At 37.0% G+C, this 21467-nt stretch overlaps 1 protein-coding gene across 2 annotated transcripts in view; it reads right to left on the reverse strand.

Moving 5' to 3' along the window:
• LOC129744506 (uncharacterized) overlaps positions 1-21467 on the reverse strand; it is a 91124-nt gene that overhangs the window by 58808 nt on the left and 10849 nt on the right. For both annotated transcript variants that reach the window (XM_055737068.1, XM_055737067.1), the window contains exon 2: positions 765-1062. The gene's annotated coding sequence lies outside the window, so the exon portion shown is untranslated. The remainder of the gene's footprint in view (positions 1-764; positions 1063-21467) is intronic.

Genomic DNA, 21467 nt, shown 5'->3' on the forward strand with positions numbered 1-21467 from the left:
CACTGTTTAGATATCCAAGTTAAAATTATCAGTATTACAAAAGAAAAATTTGATCGATGGATTATTTATATTTTTAATCGGATTATTGAGAATTACTTTCGGCATTTTGAAGTATCTGCAGTTTTATGAGATTTTTGAAACTACAATCAGTATGCTACCCACTCCGATACCTTAATGTAACCATATTGACGCGGAGAAACAACCGTAACTTATTGGTATCGTTGCTGCCGGTTTTTTCTATCTACCTTTTGTATGGGACAGTATGATGAGCACGGGGGTCTGGTGCCGAGCGTTGATGGTCTCAGATAGATCTAACAAGAAGCTATGAGTGACCTACCGTGTCCAGTCCAGGTTCCCATCATCCTACGAGTCCCATGGCAACGACGACACGGTGGAAGTTGGGAAAGAGAAAACCGAAACCGACCGATGATGATGGTGTTGCAACAAACCATTTCGAACCTTTTTTACGAGGTGATAGCGTGAGGTTTTGTTTACTTTTTTTTCCTTTTGGATTTTCCATGTGCTCATCGCTACACGAAGCTTAGGTCCTACTAAGTGTAAGAACAACCAACCGGTGTGTTGTTGTGTGGTGATATTTTTGTTTCCTTACTCGTTTTTTTCTTCTCCCCGGTAGATACATTGTTTAGGTTTCTTGGCGATCGGAAACGAAGATAAGCTAAAAAAGGAGCAAGCAAGCAACCTAACCTAACCTAAGCGATGTGCAACGGGTGGTTTTCGGAGGGGTTAATTTTCCAATGTCTTACCTGGGATTTCATCGATGTTGTTGTTGTTGACTCAGGTCGTCACCAGGTTTGCTGCGCGCTTATCGACACCAGTTTAGTTTTCTTCCTTCTTTCCTTCAAGGGTTTCTCCTTCCCGAGAAATCGAATCCCGTTAAACCATCCCGGTTGAAGTCACGGTGTTCACTAATTTTGTGGATGTTTAGCTTCGGTTCTCTAGATGGCGCGTTTCTAACGGCCAATTAACACGTGTTTCCAAATATTGAACTACGGTTTTTGGCTGCTTGAGACTGGAGATGATCCAACAAGAAGCACGAAATCACTGCAAGTAGACAAGACAAGCACAGTAACAAAGTGTCAGTTTTCGAAATCATTACCAATGATATAAAATGATGTGTGACCAGGGATATGTGGAGCAACAACACGCGCTCTCTCTCTATAGCTCTATTTGAGTTAATTATTTTTATGATTTAACGAGATCGGTCAACTTGCCTTGGTTTGAACGTCGGTATTTTCTACACATACAAATATTCAAATGCGGATGATGGCACTCTCGAAATTTGGACTGAATTATTATTGTTGCTGGATACACACAATATTAAGTAGTCGGTACATGTTTGCCGGTTTTCGGTGACCGAGACCGGGGTCCCCATCTCTCATCATTATAATCATATCGGTCCCACCGAAAATGAGACCACAGGCACAAGATTCGTTCACAGTAATGTGTGAAATCGTTTGCCCTGACCATTGTTATGGTGCGTTTGTTGTAAAATTCGTTACTCTCCGCACGGCGACGGCGTGTTATGATGTTTCTACATACAGTACATAGTGCTTCAGGCAGCGGATGTAGTTCATTAACTGCTGGAATTAGGATAATTAACGCCCCTCCTCTCGACGAACGAGGCAGGGTGCTGATACTATTTAACGTGGATTTGGTGTGGGTTCAACTGTTGGCAAACTGATTCGAGTGATCGTGGTCGCCTTTTGAATGAAATGGGTAGTTGTCTGGTTGTTAATTAAACGGTACTCAGCAGGGTCAGATTTCGATTTGGTGTGCCCCTTCACAGTAAATAGGTACACGGGTGACATTTTAAAGTGACGAGTGTTGTGTCGACTTTATAATTTAGAAAGTTTCGCTCTTGGACATTAGGTTGGTGTATCATAAATATCACAGATTGTATAAATTAATCTAGTGGTATTCATGATAATAAATGTTGATTAAAGTGGGATTATGTTGATAATTTCAACTTAAACTGATTAGAGTCGTTTGATTCAAATTATGAGCTATCCACTCACAAATCGCCAAATTGAATAATTGATTTAGACTTTTATGAAGGATTAATCACCATAATTTATGTTTTGTTACTTTAATTTATCGGCCTTATCGGTGAAAAGTGATGTCCTTTTTAGTAGGGACATCTAAAGATTATGAAATTTTTTATAAATGGATAGAAGGTTAGATGCAATGAAAGTTGGTTAAAATGAGCGGGTAGGATTTATTTAGAAGCATTATCATCACATATCAAATTTTTGTTCCTCACGGGTCAACTACTATGAAGTGGTAGATACAGATAGAGTTGCATAGTACCACTACACATTAGTAGGCCATGCGTGGTTCGCCCCACAAGACGAAAACTTGCAGGGCGAACAAACAAAAAGATGATATGTGATCGCTCAGATAAGCTCCCTTTAACTCAGAAACGCATCTATCGATGTATAGTCTTCTCAGTTTGTTATCACCGCGTTTATTACATCCGGGGTTTGGATGCGAAACAGTACGGTCGATAGTCTGATAGTGATCTACCACCGATGCTATGATGTCGTGTTTTTTATTTCATTTTGGCCAAAGTAATTTTTATGAATTTTATGTTTTGTTACTTTAATTTATCGGCCTTATCGCCCGCTCATTTTCGGTCTAAATTCTACCCGCTCACTTTCACCATCTTTCATTTCATCTAACCTTCTATCCGTCTACAGTGTCCAGCAATTGAACTGCTACAAAACTTTATGAGTAATTATTACGAAGTATACAAAACCGAGTTAGATGACACCTTGTCACCTTGTTAACATTATGTCAAAGATGTCAGGGCATATTTTTGTTAATTTAGTAATCAGTGTTTCAATTGAGTGTTTTTTTTTTTGTAAAAATAGTCCTCGAACCCTAACGTAGTGCTTTGATTTCCTAGTTCCAGGCTGTGAAACGGTAGAAAGACATATTTCGTGAGTAGTCCAATGAGTGTATGTATTTTTTTTTTATTTTGGCTCGTACTTGGAAGATACCTGGAGACCAGAAGTACCCAAGTATAGTATGGTGGGGATCGTCAAGCTACAGGGGCGACACCTACCATGGTGAAGATCATCAAGATGCACCCTGAGAGAATTTCTTGGCGTAGTAACACTAAATTGGCGATAGATTTTAATACACGAGATCAAAATCGCCGTTGGATCTTGGAAGATGATCTTTAGGCCCAGCCTTACAAAATCCTAAGATTTCAAGACCTCTCGTTTGAACAGAAGCAAGAGCGAAGGCGCAGATTACGCGGACCGCGCATGAAAAATTTGGAGAATATCGTGTTTTCTGCCGATGAATTCATCGCCGTTCAGCGGTTCGTGAAAAAACAGAACTACAGATTTTGATTGCCAGAAAGATCACAAACCTATGCAAACATATTAAAGGCCACAAGACGACAGAATTCTGTCTTATTAAAGGTCTGGGTTGGAATCGCCCGTACTTTCCCGGTGAAGATCAACCGAACACACTGAAGAGGTGTAAATCAATCAATTTACGTATCGAAAATAGTTCTACGGCATGTCCTCGAACTGTGGACACGTTCCAATTTTGGTTTTGGTTGGTGGTTTTGCAGCAGAACTTCACATTGGCTTACCAAGGAAAGAGGTCCCAATTTTTGTGTGGGATTTTTTTTGAGGGTTTATTTCGAGTACGGAGTGGTCGGGGAGTTCGCCGAACCTGAATCCTATGGACTTGGCTGTCTAGCGTATACAAAGCCCGAAGTCTACTCCACAAAACATGACGGGTTGGAAGTTCTGAAGCGCCATCTAGTTGAGTCCTGGGATAAAATACCACAAAAATCACCAGCGGTCTTTTTAGAATATGTGCCTTGAGCTTCTGCAGCGAATGGTTAAGCTCAAGGACAAAAAAATCGAAAGGCGCCTATGGATTTTGAAAATATGATCTGTTTTGATGTAAATCGTATTAAATTTGAAAGAAAAAGTTTTTGTTTTGATCAAATTATTTGTTAGTTCCAATGTAGAACTTCAATTGCCGGACCCTGTATGAAAATTTCATAATCTTTAAATGTCCCTACTAAAACGACATCAGCTATCGTTGTTATTCAGCTCCATAAGACCTTCAAATTAAGTGATAGCGGATTGTGCCATCAATTCGAACAAAATAAAAGGTTTTGGCTAGAAAACGGTTTAAAAATTTCAACGAACCATTAAAAGACCTCACAAACTTAAAAAGTTTTTTCTTCTATTTTTAAAGCATCACATATTTCCAACAGAAAAATAGTTCACGGATTCGGTGTTCCGTCATTTGGATTTACACTTTTTTTTCACTCATCGCATGGATTTATTTCAAATGATTTCCACAAAATATGATTCTTTAACTCTCGAATACTTTTTAAAAGTCGACGAAACAAATTAGGTAGCTGATTTCGTAGCGAAGTTCATAATCACACTTTTTTTTTGTCAATCACAAATATTATCGTTTTTCCATCCAAGTTCTCTTGTTGTTTGTGTGGAAATTTCAACTGACAACCATTTGAAACTTCTATCTTTCTCATTGAGCGGACTTCATTGCCAAATATTAAATGACACCCGACTTTCATCTGCGCATTTAAGTGACTATCGTTCATAACTATAATTCTTTAGCTGCCATATAGGCAGAATGGAATCAGTCTTTCTATCTTCTCAAGAATAGTTTTTTATCAGCTTTTTGGCAGAATGGAATCAGCCTTCTCATTGCGCATTTAAGCGCCTGATCCATTTCTACTACAACCTTTGCAGAACGAAACCAAACTTTCGATTCGCATTTAAGCGACTGGTTCGTTTAAAATTTTCTTCTAACTTCCAAAAAACTGAATCTTAAGAAAACTTACCTAAACCCTTTTTTCTCTTATCCAACTCAACTTATCCTCGTCGCCAATGCAGTATCGGGAAAACAGGATTAGGTTCTAACTTTCCAAGAGTAGCTTCATGACGTCTGCACTTGCTAATAGTTGAAACAAGAATACCTATTTTCATGTTGTCAACATATTAAAAGGTTACTATGATCTTAAATACCCCAACAAACATTTTTGCTGATTTAAAACCACAATTCTTTGAACTTATGCTGTGTTAAGGTGATGATTGCTGTTTCAGCTTCTTGGCTAATACTTCAGCGCTGTTTCAGTTCATAAGGAAGTTTTATTTCAGCCACTAGAAAATATGGGAAAATTGGCTGAAGAATAACTTGTTCAGCCTTCAGCCATCCATTTTTGACACCATTCAAATTTGACAGACGTCAGCTGTACAAGGGTAACTTTAAAAGCGCCTTTTCAGCCATAACAAACTATCTGTTGATCATTTGTTCATCAATCAATGCACGAAAGCAAACAGATAAAAAAATTTCGATAGCGAATAGATTGAATTTTTTTTTTCATTATTACCCGAAACTCCCATTTTGCTAATTAAAATGATCCGAAAAATGAACTTTAATGTTGTAGAAGCATTTTATTTTCAATCTCTTCATATGAAATTGACCTTGATTGGGAGATATTTCGGTTGTTTAAGTACGACTCTTTTCTAATGCTCAGCAGAGTTCATGGTTGGTTCGGCGTTCTGCGGCATGGGACCAAGAAGTCGTAGGTTGGAAGTTCGAGACAAGGTTAAATGAAGAAAAAACAAAACGAGAGGGGAAAAGTAACTGATAAACATCGGACAGACATCGCTCATCATTCTTTTTGTTTTTTTTTTTTTTCGATGATCCGTCAATTGACGTTTCATGTCAGCAACGCTGATTAATTTCTCCAAATCTCGATGTTTAAGGGCTGAGGTTTAAGTAGCTTTGCCCTGAATTTTGGTTGCCTTCTTTCAACAAGATAGCTGATTTAAAATTAGAACTAAAGCAGTTGTTCAGCCAGAAATGTTTGTTGGGACAACACTAATGTTAACGGCCATTTTTAATTTTTTGGCTGCGTCCTTTTGTTTACACATTTCTGTACCTGATAACATAAAAAAAAAAATTAATTTGTGATTACATGTCAAAATGCGTGGTCTTACTCCGGAAAATAGAAAACGTATTGTGCACAAGTGGTGTACTGTAAGTGGAATCTCATTGAGAAAATAGGCCGGGTATTTAAAATATGGTGAACTTTGTACATTTGAAGATGAACCGAGGAGTGGTCGAAAATCTGCCCTGCTAAGTCCTAAGTCAGGAATGCCTACAAACAGAAACCATCGGCTTCCGTTCGGGATGTGGCAAGAAAAGTCGGGACCTCTACGTCCAACGTGATGCGTGCTAAAAAGCGACTTGGGCTCAAGACGTACCGGAAGCAGAAAAAACCTAAAAGGAACTCAAATGAAGCCGCGTCTGTCAAACCAAGAGCCCGGAAACTGTCTGTTTCAATATTTTGCATAAGTTCTAGGTGCATTATCATGGACGATTAACCGTATATGAAATTGAACTATAAAACCCTTCCTGGGCCACAATAGATTCAAACATGAGATCATTAGCACGAGAGTCAAGAGCGCTACCACGATGCCACATCAATACTGTCGACGAGAGCCTTGAGAGTCAAATGATACAGAATGCCAAAAAAATTAAAAAAAAAACAATTTTTAAAAATTATTATGAAAAAGTGCTTATAATTTCTGGAACAGTCCTTATTTGAAAAATTGATAGAAGAAACAATGTTGCTACATTCAAATATCAATAATGATTCATAGAAATCTCCCGGGTGTAAAAATTTCACTTATAGCTGCTTATCGCGCATGGCTCCCTCGCTTCCAGCAACACGAAGTCAAGCATGGAATAATCAATTCCATTATTATGTTCAATACCTTGAAAAAAAGGCTAAAAAGAGCAACGAGAAAAAACGACGCGATTCTTTCACCGCTAAGGATTTTCAATATCACTGTTTAAACAACAACATACGACACCAGGCCAAGCGGAGGGGTCCGTTGTTTGTTAATTTGAGTTCAGCTGAGCAGACCTTCATTTAATCGCTTGCCCCGCGCCATTATATTCTGCAAGAAGTGTGGTGTGGTTGGTTTCTTTAGATATGATGAAGCTAAGTTTCCTTCTGGAGATCATAAAGAACTCTCTGCCTATAGGTGGGTACCAACCAATATTGAAGCGCGCTTGACTCTACACCGAGTTGAATTGTTTAGCATTATCGGGTGGATTGGTGGTGAAGGCAGAAACTTGAGGATGAAAGGTTCTCCCCAGTAAGGTACACGTACCCGGAGCGGCCGGCTCTTTCAAGGGAATCCATAACAGGAATCTTGCAAAAATCGCCACTTTTCACACCATCATTTGCACATCAGCAGTGAGCGATCGCGAAGTTCCTTCCTGGTGGGGCTACTTTTGCTACATGGTTGTCGCATATGGAGCAGGACAATTATTTGTTAGAGTGGATCGTACGTAATAACACACTTCTGGTAGAATTTTTCGTTTCTTTAATTTTTAAATCTAGGAATCACTCGTGAATCTGTTTTCTGTAAGCTTAGATACATTATCAAATAACGTGAAGTGTGTAATATCTCCAATCTCACCGGGATGTTGACAAGATATGGATTTGTATGTATCATAAGCATAAGTATAAGCATTAATTCAGGTATTGTAGAAAAATTTAAACAATTTTAATGCATCAAAGTTCAATTAGGAATTCTAAAACCTTTAAACAAATTGAAAAAAAAATCTTATTTCTCACACAATTTAAACAAAAAAAAAGCATAAAGTTATTGCCGTTGACGAAAATTTTGTTATCAACGGATTCATATATGGACACCATAATTTAATGTAGTCTGGTGAAGAGAATGACGGGATTCAATCGAACTGTCATTCACGCGCCAGTCGAGCATTATTTGATAATGTTTAAGCTCTTCATAACTCAAAAATAACTGAAAAATAATTCGTAAACTACCTTCTATTTTTGTCACTTCAACTTGAAATCGCTTTTGAAAATATAATATGATCTACAATCTTAGAGAAAAATTGGTGTTTAAACCAAAAAAAAATTTATTTTGATTCAAAAAAAAACTGTATTGAAACAAACTCCTTTTTATTGTAATGTATTATGAGTTTGAATCATAAAAAAAAAAAGTTGAAACAACGGATTTATTCTTTGAATCTAAAAATTTGTTTTCATTTCAAAGGTGAAAAATTCTTTGCAGTTAAGGAAAACAGATTAGAAACAAAGGAATTTTTATTAGTCCCAGAATCAAAGAGTCGCCAAACAAAGGAAAATTACTTTGTCCTAAAATAATATTTTCGCTTCGTGTAGGTGAAAAAATAGTGAAAATTATGCTAAATAACTTTAGTTAATTTTACTAAAAAGTCAAAAAAGCTCTGTGAATCAATACTTATGTTATGAATTCGTCTTGGTACATCTTTGAACCTGATAATAATAAAATTTTCGATGGTGATGAAAAGTATGGATGTACCGGGAATCACAATACTTCACACTTCACAATATTCTAATATTTAGAAAGTTTGCTCGATAGGCTCCCGTCATTCTCTTTGGCAGACCTTATGAAATTATAGTGGCTCTAAAAATCATGGACTTAGTAGGCTGTGGCTAAGTTAAGAGTTTTTTTCTGCCATAAAAAATAGAAGCAAATTTTCAAGTCTTGAAATTGGCTGATCTTTTGTGATTTTTCCAATGAAACAACGGAAACGGAGCTTTTGGAAAGCTCCCCCTGCCCCCTTTTGAATAAACCAGCTTTTCTGGCGGACTGCGAACTCCTCTACTTCTAAGACAAGAATTTTGTTTGGCATCCTTGGTGAGCCCGTTCCTTTATTTTACTTTTCCATGTTGATCATCGTTTTAGTGCTACTATTACCGTAAAAACGGGGAGGTTTTACACAAACCACCAATCCATTGAAGTTTTGTTAAGTTAAAATTTTACTTCTAATAACTATAATGTAAAGGATGAATCGTCCGCGAGGATGAAAATCCCGGAAAAAACAACAAATAAAACTCAATAATTTCTTCAGATCTTCTTTCAATCCCTTATTTCTTTAAAACTTTTCGCGAAATGCATTACTAAGAGCAGAGTTTTTCTCAGCTTTTATAAGATCATACTGAAATTTTCACCTAAACTAATAAACGTTATTAATTATAAACAATTTAGATACAAGTTTTAAAAAAATTCTATCAACTCTGGAATGTCGCATGCATTTGGAATGCATTTCAATAGGCGATGGAAGCGGTGCTGAATTTGATGAGATTTTCCACTAGTGCAAGTGGGATGCAGCTAAAATTTCACCCAACTTTTGACAGATCTTACGGGTTTTTCTTTAGGAGAGAAAAATAACTTTTAGCTGCCATCGCCTATGCATTTTTTTCAATAATTAATGTTGAGGAACGTGAATTTTTGTGCCATCAGAAACCATGTAATGGACAAGGCATGTTGTGGCTTGCTGTGATTAATCGAAATGACAAATTTGAAAAATGTATAATGGCTGAAGACTACTGGAAAAAAATGAAAAAGTGTGTGACGTCACTACCGGCAGGCGTTGGTTTTTGGTGAGAATGTTTCATGTTAAAATTAGCCAATCCTATCTGCCATTTAGGATTTCCTATACCATTTCAATTCACTCTATTGTGTTGTGAGCCTACTTGGTTGAATGATTCAACTGAATCAAAGCTTTGATTCAGCAATTCCCTCCTGAAACACATTTATGGGTAGTATGATTTCTTTGCACCTAAAGAGTTTGTTTTGCTGTTTCAGACTTCCTCACAAAGATTATATTGACTTGACTATATGTGAATTATGGTACCGCACTGATCTTCAGAAGTAACACTTGAAATGAGTATTGAACCCAGTTAAAGGGAAGGTTGTAAACGAGGGTTATGTTAAAAAATAATAATTTTACAGTGATATGTTATTGAGCAATTTAAAACGGTGGATATCAGAGCTCAAGTTCAGTGATCAAAAGCTACATTCGAGAAAAAGCATGTCAAAATGACTGATTTACAATGGTTTTAAAATAAGTATGAGCATCGGTTGAAGATACGAATTTGAAATCATTTGATGTGCTTAGCTCTAAAAAAAATATTTTGGCTCTAATATGTGTTGTGGGCGTACTAGGTTGAATAATTCTACTGAATCAAAGCAATCGAAAGATTCCCTTTAACTCAACCACGGTATTTTGGCAAATAACTTTCTCAAAATTTTAATTCAAGTTGAAAATTTGAAGCATCAGGAGTTTCGATGTTTCAATTCTCCTCTTTTTAGCTTCTAACGTAAGGTTGCCAGATCACGTATCCGGGCCGAACAAATCCGGGCTATTTTATCTAAAAACCTGGCCCAAATCCGGGCATTTAATTTCGAAATTGTGATTAAAAAATTCGGGCAATATCCAGGCAAATTTGGTCAAAACCAGGAAATCACTCAACAAATATCGAGGAAAAAAATGTTTTTTCTTGTCAAAACTTTTCAGCTGATATAGTATATTATAGGCTCCCATAAAACCTATCATGAGTATTTTTGAAAAACTTGTTCAAAAAATTTCGTTTTGGACGCATTAATAAAAAAAAATATATAACACATTTATTTTTTTTAAATTTGGCAAATAAGGTATATATCAGGGAAAAATCCGGGTTTTTTCAATGAAATCCAGGTAACCAGGCCGGACCGGACTTTTCCTAATTTTTTTTATTAAATATCCGGGCAAATCCGGATAAAACCGGGCTAATCGGCAAGTTTATTCTAAAAATCTCTGCATGTAAGTTTGTACCGCATATTCTTAATGCATTATTTTGTGTTGTGAAATCTTGATTGAGAGACTGAGGTTAAAGTTAAGTGTGGAGAGTGTTGTAAAAGTAAAACAGTAAAGTTCAATTCAAAACCCAAATGACACCTTAAAGCTTGCTTAAGATTGAATTAGAACAATTACAATTGCCTAGCGTAGCTGTAGCCTTTTCTTCGTACTTTTAATAACAAAAACGGACAAAATTTATCGTCACGGTCCTGTAGCACGGCTCATTAGGCCCACAGGTCTTTATCTGATTGATGTCTTTGACAATCTTCCCCTTTACCTTGAGTCTCCTCTTCATGATTGCACAGTACATATTTCTCAATAGGGCTGAACTGGGGGCGGTTGGGTGGGTTAAAGTTTGCATACCATTCTTGAACGACTTTGCTGTAATGACAGCTTGCCATATCTAGCCAAAGCATTACTGGATGGTCGTGGAATCGAATGAACGGCAAAATTCGTTTTTGGGGACACTCTTTTTGGTATAGTTCCGACGTCATTGTCTTATTTCTAATTGTATAACTTTCGTTTTTTTTTTTTGCTACAGCTGCAAATGCTCTGCCTAATCATAAATTTTTGTGCAAAATTGTCGACAAAAACAAATTTATGTTTGGCAGGAACATTCCTCCAAGCCCCGAGCTAGAATTTGCCTGAAGTCAGCCTTGACATAGGTTTCATCGTCCATCAGAAGACAATCGTCGAATTTGGGCAGCACCTGGTCGTTTAGCTTCCGAGCACGGATTTTGGCTAAACTTTTCTGTTTTATGGTCCGATTTGGCTTTTTGTTAGCTCGATTCGACTTGATTCCTTCTCGGGATCAAATTCTCCTCACGTTACTATGGGCAGCATCGGATTTTCTGGCCAAACCTAGGTCCGACAAATAAGAATTCCTCTTAACTGTTTCACTCCGACGATTGGCTTAAGGCTTCCGAATCGTCGTCAATGTTTTCTGATATCATGTGAAATATTTATCATGTTGATTGTTTCCAAAGTACAGTCGATTTGCGGAATGTGCGAAATACATAGATGAAGCGGACAAAATTCCCAACACTTGGGCGCCAAGAACTTCCACCAGGAGCGCCACAATATGACCAAAAGTTTGTTCCAATTCTCAATGAAACAAGCTTTATCGAAACCAAAATTCAGAAAGCCATTTTAGTACGATTAATTCCTGAATTTTGGATTCCAATTACTAGTTTCCAGCAATTATTTGAGTTTTGAAAATAAAGATTTGAACTGAAAGTTAGCTGTTCGCGCACTTACTTTGTATCGCTAAACAGCTAAAACAAATTAGTAAGGGTATGTCTTATGGTATTGCAACAATACCCCAAACGGTGACTAATTTTCAGCTTTTGACACACGATTTTAAAATGCATTTTTCAACGATATATTCTTTTTCAATATCCTGTCATGGGTTTGTGATATAGCTCAGTTGGCAGTCAGTTGCCCCTGAGCCGATGTCCGCGAGTTCAAGCCCAAGAGTAAACATTGAACAGCTGTACCGGATAAGTTTTCAATAGCTGTCCGCCAAGATGGTAAAACAACAGTCATGCTTAAAAAAGACATCTTTTGTGTCTGAGCAGGAAGCATTGATTCAACTCGCATATCATAGCTGTTTTGTATAAGCGCATTAAGCGCATGGTTCTCATTCAACCCTTTTTCCCCTACATAATGAAACACGCTTTAAAAGCATTACGAGTTTAATGATATTTTCAAGTACGTACAAAAGCTATCGATTGAATTTTAATTCGTATAAGGTTCCAAAACGCTCCAATTATCGATATACATAATTGCACACGCATAGTGAAACCTCTCACTGGACCCACCCTATGCCGAAAACCAGTCGGTACAGGTTCGATAATTTAGTTGATCGCAAACCAAATGCAAGTACGGCACAACAGAATTCCAGCATCTTCAACAGCCTTGTATTTCCCGCCCATTATTACACAAATACCGGTTCGCTTGGTCCGGTCCAGGCAGGAGTAGTCCTCCCCATAACCTCACTTCACCAACCGACTCGGTTTGGTCTGTTTTGTTATTCCGCGCGAGTTCCTTGTGCTGATATCTACCTGGTTTCGCGCAATTCCTTCATATTTCTCTGGAAACCGCGCCGACTGAAAGGAGCGGTCGGTGGCGGCATGACGCAGTCGTCATCATCTGCATCCGACCGACGACGACCAGTTCGGTCTTCTGGAGAGATGCATATCCTCACTAAACGAAGCACACCTCGTCCGAACCCACACAACACGGCATTGGTTCGATTGGTCCAGGGGCACCTGGTTGGGAGCCTTGGGGCAGTTTGTGGAAAACCGCACAAAGAATCCCCTCCTCTTTCGGTTCTCTTCTTGATCCTCGAGATTGACTAACTTATGGGATGCAGCACAACAACGCTCCTCGGTGTGACCGCATTCATCTCATATTCACAAGATGCGGCTGATCCTTAATCTCGCTCTCACTCGGCGGAGACGCGATGACACCCAGGGGGGTGGCCATCGAGATGGTTGGTTATTGGACCAACCGAAGAAGGGGAGGTGCATGGAGCAAACGGGGGAGAACGGCCGCCGACCGTGGCCTGTCCAGCCACCCAACAAACACAAAACAACCGCGCACACAACAATGCAGATTTGCAAACCCGATCCCTGCCGCCGAAGTTAAGCCCTCGCTGCTTCTGCTGCTGGCTGATACACATGGGCCGGCAAAAATGGCTTCCAATTTAAAACATTATTCCTGCCCGTCGTCCTTCTTCTTCCACTTCACGACACTTCGTCTCACACGTGGATTTGCTTGAGCTGTTCGAGTCTCTACGCCAGGGCCTTGCCTGGTTAGCTGGAAAATGATGTGTCCCTGTTCCAGTTCCGCCGATATCGCCAGGTCATCTTGATAAAGGTGAAGGTGGAAGGTTTATTTGAATTGGAGAAAATTGTGCGAACGGACATTATTGTTTGGTATGATTTGAAGTTTTTAATCGGTTATTGATGGAACTTAAAAAAAGTGTTTAGAAGGTAATTTTGTAAAAATGGGGATTTTGTTAACTAACCGTAGTCCTTTTCTATTGGAATTTCGACGGCTTGTTATTTTTTCCAGGCGCAACCTAGAAAAAAATCTTCTGGTCCTAGATGAACTCGTGAGATTCTAGAGAGTCAATTTGGCAATCCTCGTTTAAAGTTGTCATACCTTCTTTGTTTCTCGACTGATTTGTTTAAAACTATAGTTTTGGAAACTTGTAAAAAAAGTTAAATATGGTTTTAAAGTAAAAACAGTATCATTTATTTATTCAAAGCCGAAGAACTCACTAAACGAAAAGCTCCAGAAAATATGATCAGATATCACATTGTTAGCAAAAAATCCTCTTAGCGACTGAAGAAGTTAAACACTAAAAGTTTCAACGGGTCCCACCCATCCTCCAGAAATTGGAAGAGTAGGCGTCGGTTGAACGGAGCTGCAAAATTCAATTTGTTCAAATTGAATAATATAAAGTGAAAATTGTATTTTGGTAATAGACTTGTTGTATTACTCTCAGAAAAACATGTGAAACAGTGGAAAGTGGAAAGAATCATTTTTATCTGTTGTTGTGTGGAAGGTGTAGACTGTGAGTGGAATTGAAGAACGGGCCTCCGATCGCGAATAGATTCGATTTACCAATTCCCAATCAAATGTGTTTCAATAGGGCTTTTGCTACCCACACATACAAGAGGTCTGTTGGGCACACATCAACGGTTTTTATATGCAGCAAAGGCAAAATTCAACTAAAACTTCGTATTTTCCGTGAATGTATGCGCATTTTCTCTGAAAAAGAGTCATTTGGTATATTTTGGAATATCTGGTAAAAAGTGGAAATAATTTTGTGGATATTCAATAGAAGAATAATCCGGAAACAAGCACAGCAAAATTTTAAAAACCTCAACCTTCTATGTAAGGCACTAGCAACGGTTGCCCCAGATTCTTTGTAGGCAGACTCTGGCCTATCTTATAGAGTTTTCAACCAGTAGGATGAAGTTAAGGGTGTCCGTCGTGAAATTTATCAATAAACTTTAGTAATATTTGGTCTGCCTCCACTGAAATTGATCGAATCCATCACAAAATCTTATTTTTTTTTAGCGAACCTCCCTCGCAATCTCAAACAAAACTTACAAAAAAGTATACAAATTTACTGGCTTCTTTATAATGTGCTGTAAAACAGAAAACTTTCAATAGTTTTCGTAAAATACTTGAAAAAGTAGCTTTCTTCCGTCGAGTCGTATTCATTTTACATGGTTACAAGATTATAAGCTTTTGAGCTCTCTCCGGTCCCAATGAAAGAGTAGTCAACATGTGTAAGAAAGTTTGAAGTGTCTTTTTCTTAACATTATTATGTTGGATAAGTAATTTTTGAGAAAAAAAACTACGCGGAAATGGGCCGTCGAGTGTAAAAAGAGAAAATTATTTGGCATTATTTTGTTTGATGGGAAATTAAGATGAATTTTAAGAACCGTGCACTAAGTTTTACGTTTGAGCCCTGATGCTTGGCCTCAACCAAAATCCGAAGCAACAGGTTAGTGGTGGATATCCGTGAGATTGTCGAATAAAACATCACTTTTCTTTTAAAAACATGTGTCTGCAAGTTCCGCTGGGTGATGGAACCCAAGGTTATTAGAACACAAGGTTCTCTAACTTTTACAGTAAGTAGGCGAGAAGACCCCACTGCGCTCTTCTCGCCTACTCAGTGAGTTTGTTTGTAAACATCGGTAAATTTGTTTGCACTGTGAGCTTTGTTGGTAAACAAACTCTACGAAGTCCGCAGTAGCAAAACCAAAATGGCTGAAACGGGAATTTGACATATTGTTTCAGCTCCTATACAGGGTGATTTGCCAATCGTTGTACAGCTAAGCACATGATTTTGGTTTTTATGCTGTATTTCAGTCATTTTAACAGAATTCACTCAAGTTTTTATCGATTGCACTCATACAGCAACAACAAGATCCAAAACTTCAAGTGTTCGAAAAAAGTGACATAAAATTTAAAACAGCTTGTTTGTGCCCAATAGATGCAAAGGCTAATTTTATGTCGTGCCTAATGTTGTCCGATTTTTCCAATGGTTGCACATTTTAAAAACCTTCTTAAGGCCCAACCACCATGTGGTCAAAGAGGCTGATATTTGTTACGGAAGCTTATTATAAGAACTTCTAATTTAAATCAAATCCAATTTGGACGGCCCCTTTTGTGGGGGGTCCTACCAACATAAAATTTTGTGTCATTGAAATTACATAGAATAAACTGAAAGGTATTAAAAACTTTTTTTAAAGTGCTTATTTACAAGTCAAAGGATGAAAGGACGCGATCTGTTTTGCCCCCTTTACCCCTATGAAGAAGATGTGATTTTATAAAATAGTTGCTTTAGGACTCACTTGGAAGTCGATCGATTTTTACATAATGAATATCAATTCAAAGCTAAATGGACTCAACCACAACCAAAGTTTCAGATTGTTTGTGTGATTTATTGATTTATCTTTTCAAAAACTTATTTATTTTGAATTCTTCTCATAAAAGTGGAATTATTTGTAACGAATGTAACCTCTGTAGGATTTCATCAATCCTCAAGAAATATTCATTTCACATAGGAATCCTTCCCAACAATTTTCTGGCTGAAAAACGCTTTGATAAAATTAAGTTACACGAAGCTATGACTAATTTTTTTCTGAATAATATAAGCCAAATAAACCTTCACTCAAATGTCTCCGGTCTAGCGGCAGTATTGAATTTCTGAGAAATTGCACATGATGAGTTATATTTTGGGTCTTTCAACTTTCGTCTTCGAGTTGTTTGGAATTTAATGTCGAAGTTTTCCTACTGTACAATATTTTGACAATGTTATTATCAAGAGCAAGGGGTGCGCTGTTGACATGAAATACAGTTCTTTAAGCTTTGTCGTCTCGAAATTTTAGAAATAGAGTTTTTTAGAACAATTTTTAGATTCTTTGCATCAAATGTTGAGTAAATGATCGGGATAAAGGATTTCAAAATAAATCTGATAGAAAAGTAGTCCTGCAAAGCCAAAGCAGTTTAGGTGACTTCGACACTTTTCATACATTGTAAGTTGCCCGATGAAGATAGAAAAAAAATATATTTATGGAAAATGAAGTGTCTTTGAATAAAGGTTCTGAGTGGAAAACAGTTAGTATGAGCACAGAAACTACTAAAATTAATAGTTAAACGTAAATATCCACTTTAGCTTTAGTAAATATCCATATTTAGCTAAAAAAACGTGTCATATTAAAAGAAAATTCGAGGTTTTTTCAGTTGCATGCAATCAATAAACGTGTTAAATTTTGTTTGGAAATTTGTATGGATGAAGAAATTTTTGCATTTGAAATCATCCAGGAAATTCGAATAAGCTTTCCAATTCCTATTCGAATAAGCTTTCCTGACCTATTGTTAAGCTTCATTTTTTTGCCAACATGAGAAGAAGCAAAAAAATTGAGAAGAAGAAAAAAGTTATAACCATTTTAAAATGAAAAATCGGAATCCATTGAAAAGTATGGTAAAATTGCAAGCTTTGCTTGCTGGAGCCTTCAATAATTTCATGACATGTTTTTGCGAAGGTCATACAAATCAACAAACTCATTGGCTATGCCAAGCAGTTAAGTGCCATTTTTTTCCACCCTACGGTTAAACAGCTTTTAAATTAGCAATAAAAAACACTAAAATAATTTTTTTTTCAATTTTTTTGTATGGCATCGAATATCATTTCTGGGGTACATGTAGGTAAAGTATGTTTTTTGTTCACATGAAATATATAAAAGAACCAAAAATTATTTCAAAAATAAAAAAAGTTTTTGAAACTTTTGGTACATCTCTGGCGATTTTTGAATGAAAATTTTGATTTCCCGTTAAAATCAAAACACTATGCGCTTATTCAGGACTCAATTAATTGCTTCCAAGGTTTCTATTGTTTTTGGAGGTACACAAATTACTAAATTTGAAATGTCCATACAGATCTTGCAACGGACTTATGTATGTACAACAATTGGGACAAAATCATGGTGTTAAAATTGTCCAACAAACGTTTCGTAAAGACAACCGATTTGAAAAATGTTTTGTTCTAACGTAACACCTTATTTCCCGTAGAAGGAATCTTAGGGTTTTTTTTTAATAATTAGCACAAAAAATCGCGCGAAACGAACAAGAAAAATTAAAACTGCAGTATTATTTTTGGGAAAAAGTTCAAAAACAACTAAGATATTGACAATCTAAGTCATTCCGTGCAACAATGGATAAGGGGACAACGATTGGCAAATCACTTTATATAACACCTAGATGGAATCCTTGAAAAATTGCAACGGTTGCTACGATTTCCAGCAATTTCCTTATAGAAGATCATCAGAAGTTTCGGTGTTCATGGTTCAAATAAATCATGCAGCAATGTCCTTGTTTAATTTTTTTTTTATTTTCTTTGAATTATTTGAAGTGGCTAGTTTTAGTTTGTAGAACTTTATTTTCCTCCAGAATCAAAGAATTTTTTAAATTCCTTTCAAAATGTACTGGGAATTTCTTTTTTTTTTTTTTTTGAAAACTTACCTCAACTTCGCCCATGTTTTCAACGGTTTTACTTATCGTTAAAAGAGCTGGATATACCTTGAGTTTTGAACTTTTTGATTGTATCCAAAAATTTGAACTTTCAATAGTACATAAATTAAAGAAAAATCGTGCAAACATATTAGTTTTGATGCTAAAAACTCATCCATTTCTATCGCCTACCGCCTAAACTAACTCACACTTACCATGCAATATCTCTTTAAATTAATACGATACAAGATTAATTATCATACTGCTATTGTATTCAATCTTCAGAATCCGAGGAATTTAATGGTAATATAATTTGCTGTATTTTTAACACATTGCGGATCAACTACAAGATATCTCTTTTTTTTTTTCACGCGAGTGCGCTTTACTGAGAAGCATAACTCAAATGTGAAACGATTTATAAAGCAAAGTTATTCTAAATAATTTGGTGAATTGTAATTGGTGAAAATAATAATTTCAAAACATGTTTCTTGAATAAATTTTATATTTTTAAAGCTTCAAGCTGGACTGTCAAAATTTTATCCTATGAGCTACGTTGAATTTGTCGTTTTCGAAAGATGGTTTCCGATATACACTATTAATGGACATAAGCAACCCACATATGATAACACTTCGCATTTAATAAAAGTAACTCTAAATAGTTTGTGATATTTACATAATTTGTTATGTGAATAGATTCTGTGAAACTATCTCTATCTAAGTACAAACAATTTCAAATATTCTATTCGTCTTCCATTAGCAAAAATTGAAGAAAATACTTTTTTCTCAATCTCTAGATCTCAAAACACTAAAAATTAATGAAACTAAGCATTTTAATGCTTCTGTTTACTTTAAGTAAAGTAGGTTAATTTTTACATATTTTTTATTAAATTTTTAAGTAAAAAGTTGTGTATTTTAATATTTTGTATTTTAAAGTTATTTTATTTTTTTTTAAGTTCTCTTCAAATGTTCAAAACGAATAAAACAGTTTATTCAATAGTGTCGATTATTTAAAGGTCAAGAACAACTATGAAAGATATATAAAAACAAAGAAAACTTCAAAAAAAAAATCTTAAAATGTCTAATAGTTTGTTCATCAGTGCATAGTGATCTTACCCTAGTTTTTTATCCTATAATTTGAATTTTTGATATTCGATTGCTCATGTTCGCCGATTTCATCACGTTCACCGAGGTGAAATTGGCTAACGCGCCGTTGTACTGAAGCGGAGATTACAGGTTCAAGTCCTGCCGGTGAGCCGTTGTATCTTTTTCGAATAATTCATGATTTTTACGGCTTATGTTCTTTCGTTCTTTGATACCTCATGTTTCTCTAATTCTTTCCATCACCTATGAAGATGTGATTATTTTCAGGTACAAAGATGTACCAAGCGATTTCATAACATCAGTATTGAGGATCGTTAAATTGTTCAAAAAATCGCGCCGATAATCAACCGGATGTGAACTTTTTAGTTCCATGTGGCATCCATTCAAAACTTCAATGTATTATGGTTGGATTTTTCATTTTAAACCAATTATCAAATCGTGCGTGGTTCAGTATCAGCGAACCTAAGATGCGGTTCAATTATTCAATGAGCTGACTTTGGAGATGGTGTAGGAAAAATGTTATAGAGAATTGATAACTGTGGCCAAAAACTCATTTGAATAAACATAAAGGCTCCTGTAGAAAAGTTGGTAATGTATTGGCCTGGATAGCCGTAGTTAGCGGGTTTGGATCCTGCACAGTGCAATTAGTAATTTTTTCGACATTTAAAAAAAAGTTTTTTTTTTAATTTTTTTATCTTCTCTAACAAACTAATAAAAATACAGTACGGTAATTTTGATAAACACATAATGAATAAATATTCATTTTAAAAAGTCCTATATGAAGAATGAATAAGCTGATGAGGCTTTGAAGAGCTTGGAATTTTTGTTTAATTGTGTTGAGTATCTACAGCTTTGAATGTTGAGCGTCTTATCGGCCGAAATATTCTAATTAAAGCTCTCTAACCTCTATGATCAAATAATTCAACTCATCGCATAGAACAATGATAAGCAGTTAGTTATGTTTCCAAGTTCAATACTTTTTTACAACCCTCTCCCCCAACAAGCAATCGTTATTGTTAACCACACCCAAACTTAAAAACCGCTAGCTAGCTAGTGAAGCGACCGACCAGAGACCGGAGCTTACCGGAGAAAAGAGGAATATTAAAAAAAAACTCTGAGGGTGCACATATATTGATTGACAATATCGGGAATACATTTAGCTTGGGTTTTTTTTAACTCCTCTCGTCCGTCGTCGTAGGTAGGTATTATTATTCAGTTCTTTCTGCCTCGTTGATGCTCTTCTGCTCTGACAGTCCTCCTAACTGCATGCATACAGGCCGACCGAATCCAGGAGTCGACAGACCGCCAAGACCAGACAGCGAAGCTCCTACAACGAAGGATGGCCCATTGCCGTCGTCGATGGACGGACGAATGCAGGGTACCGGATTCGATTTTTCGCCCCCTCTTCTACTCCGTCGCCGATTGACGCGTGTGTATCAATACCGTCTCCTTGCATTTTAGTTCTTTTTTATTATTTTTATTTGCTTCATTTCGTTAATATTCCTCCTACTTCTCTCGTTGGAACCCCGAGGCAGCGAAATGCTTCGAAGGAATGAGGGATCTGGCATCGAGGGAACCCAGACGCATCAGTCTCATTTAAATTAGTATTTTCCGAACCCATCAAACGTAGTTAGTTCGTCCAGGTCGCGGGAAACCAGGAACGAAACCTTGATCGATGGTGATCGACGTATTATACGTTACGTACCTTCTCTATACGATATGCGCTGTGTATACAAATCATTCCCAGAGCCCGATCATTATTACGAGATATAGGCCGCCGCGATTCGTTTCGTGCAACTCCGCGCGCTCGAACGAGAGTTCTTCTTCAGGCCTCTCTAGCTCTATCTCTCCCATCCAAAACTGTGTGCAGCAAAACGAGAAAGCTTGCGGGTTCAGTGAGTTTTATTACACTGTTAATTGGCGGGACTTAATTTTCCAGCCATCAGCCATGGTCCCCGCTGCCACATTCCGGAACCCACCGCGACTTCTTCGTTTGTGTCTCCGAAATAAAAAAACGACCCCCATACACCTCCCTGCCAACTGCCCAATCTTGAACTCATCAGAAGCCTGTGTGTGCGTGTGTACTGCGGCGGAACGTA

This window comes from Uranotaenia lowii, chromosome 2 (assembly GCF_029784155.1).
Source record: "Uranotaenia lowii strain MFRU-FL chromosome 2, ASM2978415v1, whole genome shotgun sequence".
Taxonomy (NCBI): Eukaryota; Metazoa; Arthropoda; class Insecta; order Diptera; family Culicidae; genus Uranotaenia; species Uranotaenia lowii.